The following is a 13,009-nucleotide window of genomic DNA, read 5'->3' as shown; positions in this document are numbered from 1 at the left end:
CAAGAAAGGAGTGGGAGCACATAAGTGAACACTTTGGGTTGAAGTAGGCAGGAATGGGAAAAAGAGTACCTCCTTCCACAGTAACACTCAATCACAGCCCCCATTGGGCATGCTGATAACCATTAGGAAAACAGGTATTCTTCTAGAAAAACTGATGATCCATGTTCAGGGAAAGATCTATAGTTCCAGCAAGAGTGTTAGATTTGAGGCTAGACAAAATACTAAGAGAAAGATAGATTGAAAAAAAAAAAAAGACCAGATCCATCCTAGCACTTCACATATGTTAACTGAAGGTGATGCAGTGATGCTGTCAATCCCCAGCTTTCCTGACTGCTTCAGCATCTGGGTCCATGAGGCTCCTCTTCTGATTTCCCAGAGCACAAGATCTTCTAAGTAAATACACACAGAATATAAACATTTTAGGGTGCACTGGAAGAGCTCAATCCAGACAAAACCCAGAAGTCTGTGGACTACTGTGTTTTCACACCACATCTATGCTCTTTAGCCTTTATGCTTTTCCTATTTTTAAAAAAATTCCACAGCGTCTGAAAGACATATAACTCTGTCATAATATAGTACCATTGGGTCAAGTCACATTTCCAGGAATCTGTAAGCAGGACTGTCCTGGAAGTTTTTAATACACTATTTTTCTCTTGTCCTTCCCTTTTCATACAGAAGAAAAATGAGTAAGATTACCACTTTGCCAGAGCCAGTAAGTCTTACAACAAGGTCAAGGTCAAAAACTTTGGCAGAAAGCAACATTACTTTGCATACAAAATGTTTTAGGAGAGCCTTTTTAGTTCTTAGCAATGTATAATCACATCTTTGGGAAGAATAGATGTCATCATCAAGACAAGGAAGAAACCACACTCAGCCTCTCCAGAGAGTTTAGAGGAGAGGTACGCTATTTGCTGATGCAGCTGCTGATGCAGCTATTCACCATTGTTATAAGAGCAGACACAGGAACCATCAGAATCATAGGCTGTTTTGCTCTTGGACTTGGTATGGCATTCATTGTTACTAAAGACTATTATTACAGCATTTAGAAATTTGAAGTTAAGAACAGACTCATTACAGTGACAAGCGGTATGAGAGGAAAGCTTTTCCATTCACTTCTAATACATTTTATGACTCCTTATCACACTCTTAAAGCTCATCATGCCAGTTTGTACAATATTATGCAGCAGACTTCAATGTGTTATGACATTCTTTATCTGCAATGAGTAATCCTGAAATCAGAGCAGGCAATGAATTGCATTTTTTCTTTATATAATCCTTTCACAGATTACTATTTCCAATCAAACTGCAAAGTTCAGCAATTTGGATAACCATGGACACACAATTAAAAAAAAAAAAAAAAAAAAAAGATAGGCAAGCAATACAATATAACTTGAAGAACAAAATTACAAATGAAACCAAGATACTTGACTGTGCTTATTTAAGTGTATTTTCCAGAACTTTGACCCTCAAGGTTGATAAGTCTTTGTTCTGTTATCTCTTTGTCCTGGATGTAAAGGAGTGAGAAAAAGGCCCATTTGCTCCAACAAAATAAAGTACGCAATGGGAATATTAAAAAGTGGTAGGACAGTAAGACCACAACTGCACAGATGTGTTTATAGTGATCTTATTTAAATATCTCTTGTGGCAATGAAAATGCTTTTGAATTCAGTGGAGAAATTAGAACGGGTCCTGAAATCCTTGTGAAGCACTATGAGAACAAACACGAAACTGTCCAATAATATGACAACAAATGGCAAGGTATTAACAGCTTCTCTTCTGAATTATTAGAGGTGGGCTGGCAGAACCAGTGTCACTTGCACAGAACTTAAAGAAACCATAACTAAATTATATTTTTATAACATAAGACTTACTTTTCTTATGGAAATCTCTGCTAAAATGATTCAGACTTAAAATGAATTCATTTTAATGATCAGACCTAAAAATTGTAACAGATAACAGTAAGTGCATCTTTGTTCCAAGGGTGACAGGTACCTTCCCTGTGGCAAGGCACAGAACTGAAGGAATAAATAAACACTAGATTTTAATCTGGTGCCTCAAGTCCATAAGTGTCCTCAGACAGGTATTTTTTACACACCTAAAAATTGGCTTCAATATTCATACCACAAATTTAAACCTATTTCAGTTGCATGGCAATCAGCACATTACTGACTCCTTTTTGACTACATGGCAGGTTATAAATTATGAAGCTTTAGATTAAAACTACAGAGACACTACCTTCAGCCCATGTGTTTCACACATTTTCAAAATGTAGGAACTTATTAAGATTCTCACATTTGTCTTTTTTTAAGTATTTGTAACACACATACATCAAATTTCCCTGCAGACAGATGGCAAAGAACAGTAATTAAAAATGGAATCTAGAAATGTAAATCAGAAGTTAAGAAAAACAGGTAACAGGAGAAATTATAGGCAGGGGAAAAAAAAACATTGTGTTCAACTGGCCTAAAGACAACAGATTTTTAATAAAAATCAGGAGTAAAAGAAATCCTGGTTCTTGTGAATGATGCTACAGAGGTGGCAAGAATATCAATTACATCAGAAAAGGCAGCTGACAGAACTGTTAATCATACGAGAATAGGCAGAGGTGTTAGGCACTTTTCTGTTCTGTATTTGGAGCAAAGTTAAGCATGTCTTTGTACCATAAAATAATGATGATACATTTCCATTTCCAAGATTGGCTAAGGATGGTGTTGAAGAGAGGCAACTAAAAATAAACATCTCAGTATCTTTCTCCCAACAATTCTAAAATAATGAGGAGTCACTTGGATCCTTGAAAATTTCAACACATTTTGAAGACCCAGAATTGACTTTTTATCTTGCCTTTTGGAATTTTCTTTGTCATTTCTTCAAAAAGAGCAAGGCAAACTAATAGCACAGCTGCAATGGGACCATCAATTAAAGGAGGGTTATCAATGTGTATTATTTTATCCCATCAAATATCAATTCCATTCATAGAATCATAGAATTGTTTGGGTTGGAAAATACTTTTAAGATCATTGAGTTCAGCTGCAAACCTAACACTGCCAAGCCCATCACTAAACCATATCTGTAAGCACCATGTCTGCGCATCTTCAAATACCTGCAGGGACAGCGACTCAACCACTTCCCTGGGCAGTCTGTTGTATCTAGTATTTATATGGCGTACATTTATATACACTGTGCACATTCCTGTTTGTTGTCACTCTTGAAGCATGGTTGATATTTCATTGAATTGTTACAGCAAGACAACTGCCTTTATCTTGAAAAATTTACTCCAAATCAGGTACTTCACTGCTAGCTCTCCTAACTAAAACAACGTATTAGTGCTTCTGAGTGAAGCAAGAATTACAAGAGTGAAAGACACAGTGGCTCCCCACATGAGGAGATAACTTAAACTCTACATAGTAACAGAGACTGTGGTTCTTAAAAGAGAGTGCTAGACACCTCAGTTTCTGATCATTGTTAGAACTATCTACACAGTCTTTCTCCTATGTATTTTAAACACAGATTCTGAACTACAAAATATTATCAGGCTCAGTATCACAATGAAAGTCTGCAGAAACAGAATACTGTTTGCTGTCCCTGCTATTTGTGGAAGCAGAGACAGTGGTGCTTGTCATCCGTTTCCTTCTTGGGTGTCATCCAGAAAGAAATTCTAGTCACCATTATGTAGCCTAGGCAGTGCTGGGCACACTTTTGGCTTTTCACTCACTTTCTTGTAGTCCAAGCCACTCAATCTTTTTTCAGTTTCCAGCTCCATCAACCTGTCAATTAATCTATATCTTCTACTTCAGTACCAGCTAAAATACATTTTTTGCAGTATGTTCAACGCTGCCAGCAGGTCCTTAATTTTTTTTTTTTCTTATAAATGCAGATAACTCTGTTCCTTTTCACCTCACATGAAATTTACATTTTATATTCTAGTACAACTGGGTCCTTTTATACAATAAATACAGAAATGACCTCTAGACCAAGATTTAGAGTCCAGTATTCCTCCATCACACAAGATTACCCTAACCAGGACAGACACACTCAGAATGCTTCAATTATGATTTCATTTGGAATTTAAATTCTCAAGGTTCAAGAATCACTTTACTAAGATCAATAAAAGTCATTAGACATGCCCTTGGAATCTTGTGCTCAAAACTACACACACTTCAACTCAGAGGGTGGATGCCTTCAGAATACAGTCAGCCTGGTAACTAGACGACCTTCATAGGAATCTGCAGCTCTGTCCCTTTTTAATGCCAAAAGTCTAGATCACAGAACATCCCTTCTTTTGTAAGGCCCTGATCTCTGGACTGTTGTAGTACTTTCACCACAGGACAATATTTCATTCCCAAGTGCATGTTGTTGCTCTCTGCCAAACTTTGAATCAGATGCCTCCTGAGACATACTCTTCTGCATGATAAATGCCCACAGTTGTAGTGAGGGCTGATCAAAAGCAATTATCAAAATAACTCAAGTAATGCATATTTTTCTTCTTCAGCTGAGGGTGGGCAGTCAGGATGAATACTATACCTTATGCTTTGCATTTGGAAAGCAGAGTCTTATGTCTGTAGCACAATCATTGTTTTCTTGACTCAGATTCATTGCTGAAATTAATTTTATTAAATGTTATGCGAAGGTGGAAAAGATTAAATTAGGAATGGGGAATAATAAGTCTACTAATAGCAGTCTTCATCAGAACGTGACCACAAGTAATTTTCAACATACAGCAGAAAGGGAAGGGTTGAAAGACAAAGTTTTTTTGTGAATATCACTGCTGGAATCTCATCAGAGGTAAACAATTATTAGGACTTGAGTTTAAGGACATATACCAGCTCACAGACATAAACAGAATTGAAAAGGACCTCAATATCCTTACTTTCTGTGTAGACAAAAGCACAAGTTAGGCAGCTACGACTGTCCCACATGCTACGGCCACACTATCTGATTAAGATTCACAGTATCACTCACGGAGCACCTGAAAATCTACAGTAAACTGAGACTGCACATAACATCTTATAGGAACACAGTTATTGAAAGGTAAAAGAAATAATTATTCAGACATCTAAACTGTTAGATGCCTGAATAATTTCAGATAACAACGTATTTGAGGTCTTTACAAAGCAGATGACAGCAGATGAAAAAAGACCTGCACTACAGTTGCATCATTCTTGAGGAGCATTAGGAGGCCCTACAGGATACGATTGCCATCTAAAATGGCACCTTTTTACATACTTGGATTACTTCCTAACTGTGCATAAATACGAACAGAATACTGAATCGTGGAATTGTAGAATGCTTCAGGTTGGAGAGGACTTTTAAACATTATCTAGTCCAACCATCCCACAGCAAGAAGGGTCATGTTTAACTATATCAGGCTGCTCATAGCCCAGTTCAATCTGACCTTGAATGTTTAAAGGGATGGGGCCTCTACCGCATCTCTGGGCAACCTGTTCCAATTTTTCGTCATCCTCGTAAAAAACGTCTTCCTTGCACAGAGTCTAAATCTACTCTCTCTCAGTTAAAATCATTACCCCTTGGTCTGTCACAACGGGCCTCACTAAAAAGATTGTCCCCATTTTTCTTATAGGCCCCATTTAAGCACTGAAAGGCTGCAGAAAGGTCTTCCCAGTGTCTTCTCCAGGCTGAACCCTAACTCTCTCAGCCTGTCCTCACAGGAGAGGTGCTCCAGCACTTGGATTATTTTTGTGGCCCTCCTTTGGACCTGCTCCAACCAGTCTATGACTTTCTTGTGACAAGGACTCCAGAGTGGGGGTCTCACCACATCAGAGTCAGATGGGGAGAATCACCTCCCTCAACCTGCTGGCTATGCTTCTTTTGATACAGCCCAGGATGTGATTTGCCTTCTCGGTTGTGAGCACACATTGTTGGCTCATGTCCAGCTTTTCATCCACCTGTACCCACGAGTTCTTCTCCACAGAGCTGCTCTCAATCCTGTCATCCCCTAACCTTATAGAGACCAAGGATTGACCTGAGCTGTGTGCAGATCTTTCATTTGGCCATGTTGAACACCATGAGGTTCACATAGGCCGACTTCTTGAGCTTATCCAGGTCCCTCTGGATGACATGCTGTTCCTTAGGCATGTCAGTTGTACCACTCCAGTTGGTGTCATCCGCAAACTACTGAGGATGCACATAAACCTGATGTCTATGTTATTGCTGAAGATATTAAATTGTACTGGTCCCAGTATAAACCCCTGAGGGACAGCACTTGCCACTGATTTCCATCTGGACATGAAGCCATCAATCACTACCTTCTGGATACTACAATCCAACCAATTCCTCATCCACCTAAGAGTCCACATATCAAATCTGTATCTCTCAAAAAAGATGTTGCGGAGGACTGTGTCAAAGGCCTTACAGAAGTCCAGATAGAGGGCTGAGCTCTGAATTCTCAAAATCAGATGCTTTGTAAGGCTCTCCACATATATTCAAAGCCACAAAGTCTCATGTCTGGGCTTAAAAACATGTAGATGGGAATAAAAAAAAAAATGCTCAAAATATTTAAAATGGACCTATTGTCTTGTACATTCCCAATTTGGTTACCTTTACTTCTTTTTCTGTGGACTCATTTTTAGATCAGGTATAAGAGACTCACCAGCTTGAAATACGAGTACAATTGTCCTTTCAGAAAGTGCAGTATTTAAATTGTAGCATATTTGTTGTTAGATTATATGATTTAGGAAGCAATTAAAAACAACAAACCACCCTAATAAGATACTGATTAACGTAACATAAACTATGATAAGATTTATGAAATCCATGGAAGGAACAGAAAAGGAAAAAATAGTTAGTGTACTACTACTGACACAGTAAAGTGTCCTTTGATCACACAGTTATATGTGGTTTATGGTACACACCTTAGTTATATGTGAATAAAACACTGAGCAAGAACAGTCACTACATTTTTAATTATAATATAAATGATGAATTGCATTCAGTTGAGTTTGACCAAAGATTCTTTAATGATACTCAGTCCTTCCTATCCTTTTTTAAATTTTAATAGTACATTAAAAATCCAAGTATCAACTTTCTGCCTATGCTCAAAGGAATTGTTCTATTCAAAAATTGGATCTGACTTCAAAAAATAAAAAGAGCAATTACACTCATAGAAAAATGTACTCAGTACATAAACTCCTCCACATGAACTTCTGCTGTCAGTTACATACATTAGCATAGTATTGAAGATATCTGCACAAAGGCACACACAAATTCAGTTTGATAATAATACTGTCTGATACTGATACAAATAGCAGTAACTAATAGATAGTTCTGGGGAAGACTACGTATGGGATGCAGGTGCAGGATTGGAGTTTTTGCTGGTCAATTAATAATGGCATTCCTTCAGCTCACCACAGATCAGGAACAGTTTGTCAATTAGAAAGCTGGTGCACACCTCTTCCAAGTAATCTGGTGATTCCTGCTTGTACCAATCTTATTTCTGTGATTACAGTAACTTTACAGTAATTTTCACATTACAGAGTGGTTGAGGAGCTGAAGTAGATAAAGTGGAGACAGAGGTACACAGGGAGTAATAGTAACATAGTAGAAAGGTTTGAATTTTTTTATACTGCTCAGTTTTGGCTAATGAAGCCTTAACAAGTAAATTACATAGTCATAAAACTATTTGAAATCTTAAACTGCTATTCCAAAGAAGATCCACCTATAGTACATGAAAATGTGAACTTATTCCATCACGTCCATATTGGAATTATGACATTATTTTAACAATTGCTGGTTTATCTCCACCAACCACAACTGTCCTTTGAGTGTCTTTTAAATGACTGCTCTTGCTTTTAAATTAGAAAAATATCTTTGAGTAGAAATTACTAGCTTTGGAGCACATAAACATAAAACATTTTACTTCACAATGTTGGTAATATAAGTTTGGGTTTAAATTTAGTGTCAAGATTCAAACACAGATCAAGTGAAGGGCTCTGTATATTAAGTGTCTTTCTGCAAGCCTTCAGTTCATTTATTATTAATGTCATTGTTCATATCATCATAATAATTGCAAAGCAATCAAGCTTTTCTAGATGTTCTCAGGTATAGAAAGACATGTTAGTATTACCATTGACTTTTGAAATTAATTTATGATTAATATTACTGAAATATTTTACAGGGTCACACATCCAATGGAACAATCTAAATTTTATTGCTATGAGGGTCACAACTCACATAAGGCTTTCATATATTTTCCTTCACATTTCAAAATTTTCATACAAGAATTCTGAAATGGAAAAGTAAAACAGAATCCAGAAGCCCTGAAAGTTTTTAAGGCCAGGCTGGATGGGGCTCTGTGCAACCTGATCTAGTATGAGGCGTCCCTGCCCATCACAAGGGGGTTGGAATTGGGTGATCTTTGAGGTCACTTCCAACCCAGTTCTGTGATTCTGTAAATTTATGTTCTAACATTTCTTTAAAATTCAAACACAGCACAAGAACAGTGTATCAGCTTCATCCCATATAGTAAATGTCCCTCTAAATTCATGATTTCCACACAAAATCTTAAGAGTTCATCTGTACCTTTGCGACCTGCTATTTTTTATCAAGTGACAAAAAAGTAACCCTGAACTTTTATTACTTCTCCTTTTGACCCCCTCAATTTTGTCCAGTGCATCTGGACAAACATAAAATTTATAGAACACTTTGTGACATCTTATTATTTCCACCAGTACATAGACTATAGTTTGAAAAAATACTCTTCTAGTGTATCCCACTGAACAAACCACTGGGATCAACTTTGCACATCATTGCAGCAGTTTAAGTACAACAATACTGAAACAAAGATAATCAAACCAGTCAAATACAGGACTTTGTCAAGAATTGCCTCATTACACAAACTACTCCAGCACTTTGGCTCACTGACCAAAGACCCCAGAGCAGGCAGGCACAGATCACCTCCTCCTTACTCACATTCCTTTTTCATTGATTTGCCAATGTCAGTATCAACTCATTACACAAATCATAGAGTTGATTTACCCCTTGGGCTTTGAGACTTAATAGCCCTTCTATTATTTTTATAACTATTATATATATTATAATATATAATCTATTATTGTAACTCTGAATATTCTTGTTAATCTTCTTTTTAATCTTGATACATTCTTGGTCTTTGTGACTTGGCAGTAAGTTCCATGATCTAAGTACAAGCTTTATTATAAGTAGAAGTAATTACAGGCTGAGGGTTTTTTATCAGTTTTGAATGTTACCTTCTAATTTTCCATGATGTTCCTATTGTCATCTAATCTACTGTACCTAGACCTTTATTTTACCATAACCCCATTCTTAATCTTCTCTCTAGAGTGAAAAAGGCCTAATCTTTCAAAAGAGGGTTTCTTTCACATCCTCAGTCTTTCTCATTTCACTTCCTTGATCCCACTTTAGTTCTCTAATACATTTTTTGAAATGAAGAAAACAGCTGCTGAAATTGTGCAACCTCTCTATTGAACACAATGTGCCACCTGCATAACAGTTGAAGGTCCTGAGAACTCAACTCTGCAGAGTGCTATGCAGTTTGAATCATAAATATTAATGCTGCAAAGACTTTCCGGTCTGACTTCCCCTGACAAAATTTCATGGTATCTAATGCAAATTCAGTGTCAAATCTGTAAGTTCTTTTTATACATGAGAGTATCTTTTATTTTAAATCCAGTTTTAGTATGAGGCCTTCAATTAACAGAGGACTACAATCACAGTCATCCCCTGTTACCCACCTGTACTTTACTTCTATAGTTTGTTGTTTTCTTTCAGTTCCCAGGCTGGGAAATTCTTCCTGTCTGTGACTTAAATAGCTATCAGTTACTAAGTGGGGGGGGTGGGGGGGGGGGGTGGTGGGAAATAGTAGATACTTCTAGAATGTGATTGTTAAAGGCCTCTTCCAAATTAACAAACTATATTGAGCTACTAAACTTCATGTTTTAAGACACCAGTCCTAAGCCTCATATTCTTGAATGTCTTTCCAGTTTTTCAGCCTTCTTTCAACAGTACCCCAGTACTGGTTTTGCTAACATTCTGTCAAAGGGGTTACATACTTTGCCTACTTTTAAACTAATACTTCCTTGATAGCGTGCACACCCTTAGCTTCCAAGTGTCTTCACCAGACAGGTGGTTATTTCTACAAGTGTCCCATAGTCCTTTCCATGGTTACATTTCTCCATAATCCTTTACTCACTAAGCCCATTTCTCAGTTCTATTATTTATGTTACTTTTACCATGGAATAGCCTCCATTGAAGATCACATATTTTTAAGGTTCTATACAATAAATAAAAATATGCTCTTTAACACAGACATATCTTTGGTTTGCCTCCCTCTTCTTCCACACACACCACATGCCTCTCTGCCCCAGCTTCAGCTGAAGCCATTTCACCAAGAACAAATTATATGGATGGGCACATTAATCCTGTCATTAAATCAAAGCTATTAACTATTAGTTTGTGATTTCATCTGCCATTCTTGATGAATGCTGAGATACATCCTATCAGCTTACTAGTAACAGAAATTTAAGACATTTCTCAAAGATCTAGAATGTACTAAAATATGCATTATCTTTTAAACTCTGATCATATCTTGTTCATCTATTTATTCATAGCTTACTACCACCAAATCCTAAATGCTAATTGTCTCAAAGAAGCATTGCTTCTGTAACAATCTACTAACAGCTGTTTTCATAAATTTCTTGTTCCTTGTTGCCAGACTATTAACATCTATATGTATATATCCTGATCTGAAAAACAGTAATTCTATTATATTAGGCAGATTAAACTTCCAGTAATGTTCCATATGGCAGAGAGTTAATAGATAATCTCTGCTGATACACATGTATCATCAACAATAACATATAAGTACAAACCACACTGCGTATCTGTGTGTCTAGGAAAAGCAGAAGATTAAACAATAGGTACACACCACCAAGACAGGATGCAAGAAAAATACTGTTTATTAACGTGAAACATTAACTAAACCAGAATTTTAATCTCTTGGTGGTAGTCATCATCTTTGACTTAATTCACTCAGTGGTTTGAGTGATATAGGGAAAAGAATGTACCATATCTGGAAATGTAAGGTCTGTTACTGATGGAGTCGTCAACATTTTCTCTAACCACACATAATTCTAACACGGCGTTCTTTAAGTGTAAACAAATAAAGACAGACTATGGCTTTGTAAAACACACAGGTCAAAATGAAAGCAGTGAAGCTGCTGATTAAAAGCCCTAGCAACCTGTCTGCAAGACCTGGCAGAGTCAGATGTATATGTTAACCATCCTAATTGGCAAGCAAATAGGCAAGTACAACAGAGGCCTGCCTTAGTGGCATTGCAAACACATAACTGAGCTCAACAATAAAAAGGAGGCATGTGGGAGGTAGAAGTGGGGACACAACAAGAAGGAATACAGCAGCATTGCCCAGGTAGGCAAGGATAGGATTTGATGGCCAATGTTTGCGTGCAGTTAAAATTGATGGAGGATGTCAACGATAACAACACTTCTGAAGCAAAATGGGAGAGTAAAATCTAGGATGGGATACTTCTGAGAATAGTAAAAATGCCAACAAACGTCATTGGAAGGGCAGTCCCTGTCCCTTGTGAAAGGTCAGAGCAATCAGAAGAGGTTTCTGTCAATTATAAAAATGTTATTTCTGTCTTAGAAAATTGTACAAAGGAGGATCTGAGTGATGTCAGACTGATCAGCCTTCTCTCTGTTGGTGGGAAAATTATAGAGCAAACACACACGAAAACCATTTCTGTTCACACAATGGCAAGAATGCCATTGAGAGCAGCCATCTTGAACTTTCCAAGGGCAAACTGTGCTTAGTCATTCTAATTACAGTATTACAGTATCACAGTATCACAGTATATCAGAGGTTGGAAGGGACTCAAGAGATCATTAGGTCCAAACACCTTGCCACAGCAGGATCACTTAGGATAGTCCGCACAGGAACGCATCCAGGTGGGTTTTGAAAGTCTCCAAAGAAGGAGACTCCACAACCCCCCTGGGGAGCCTGTTCCAGTGCTCTGTCACCCTCACTGTAAAGAAGTTTCTCCTCATGTTGAGGTGAAATCTTCTATGTTCTAGTTTGAATCCATTGTTCCTTGTCTTAATTGCCTTCTACAAGTACATTACAGACTCTCTAAGTGAGGTTAGAGTAGTAGGCGTTGTTCTGCTGATCACTGGCTTCAAAGGGTAGCCAATAACTGTTTGAAGTCTATTTGGCAGGTGATTCCAGGCGATATTCCCTGGGATCAGTACAAGGGATGATTATTATTTAACAATTTCATCCATTGACTGCATCATGAAACCTTTAGGAAGTACATCAAATCAGGGTGGGAATCTTGTTATATTTGAGGGTACAGCTGCCATTCAGGAAGACCTCAACAAGCTAAACGAGTATAGAAAGATACATCTGCTTTGAATTTCCAAACAGATAAATACAAGGCCCTGCATCTGGGACAGAATATGCTTATGAAGGAGTTAAGGCTGGATCTGCCGAAGAGGAATAGTGTGGCCAGCAGGAGCAGGAAAGTCATTCTGCCCCTACACTCAGCACTGGTTAAGCCACACCTTGAGTACTGTGTCCAGTTCTGGGCCCCTCAGTTTAATAAAGATGTTGAGCTGCTTGAGCGTGTCCAGAGAAGTGCAACAAAGTTGGTGTGGGGTCTGGAGCACAAGCCCTGTGAGGAGCAGCTGAGGGAGCTGGGGTTGTTTAGCCTGTAGAAGACTCAGGGGAAACCTTACTGCTGTCTACAACTGCCTGAAGGCTGGTCATAGTCAGGTGGGGGTTGGTCTCTTCTCCCAGGCCACCCATGGCTGGCTGGATGTTAGGAAGAAATTCTTCACAGAAAGAGTGATTACCCATTGGAATGCGCTGCCCAGGGAGGTGGAGTCACTGTCCCTGGAAATGTTTAAAATGAGACTGGATGAGGAACTTAGTGCCATGGTTTAGTTAATTAGATGGTGTTGGGTGACAGGTTGGACTTGATGATCTCAAAGGTTTCTTCCA

Source organism: Indicator indicator, chromosome 3 (genome assembly GCF_027791375.1).
Source record: "Indicator indicator isolate 239-I01 chromosome 3, UM_Iind_1.1, whole genome shotgun sequence".
Taxonomy (NCBI): domain Eukaryota; kingdom Metazoa; phylum Chordata; class Aves; order Piciformes; family Indicatoridae; genus Indicator; species Indicator indicator.
This window is presented reverse-complemented; position numbering follows the sequence as displayed.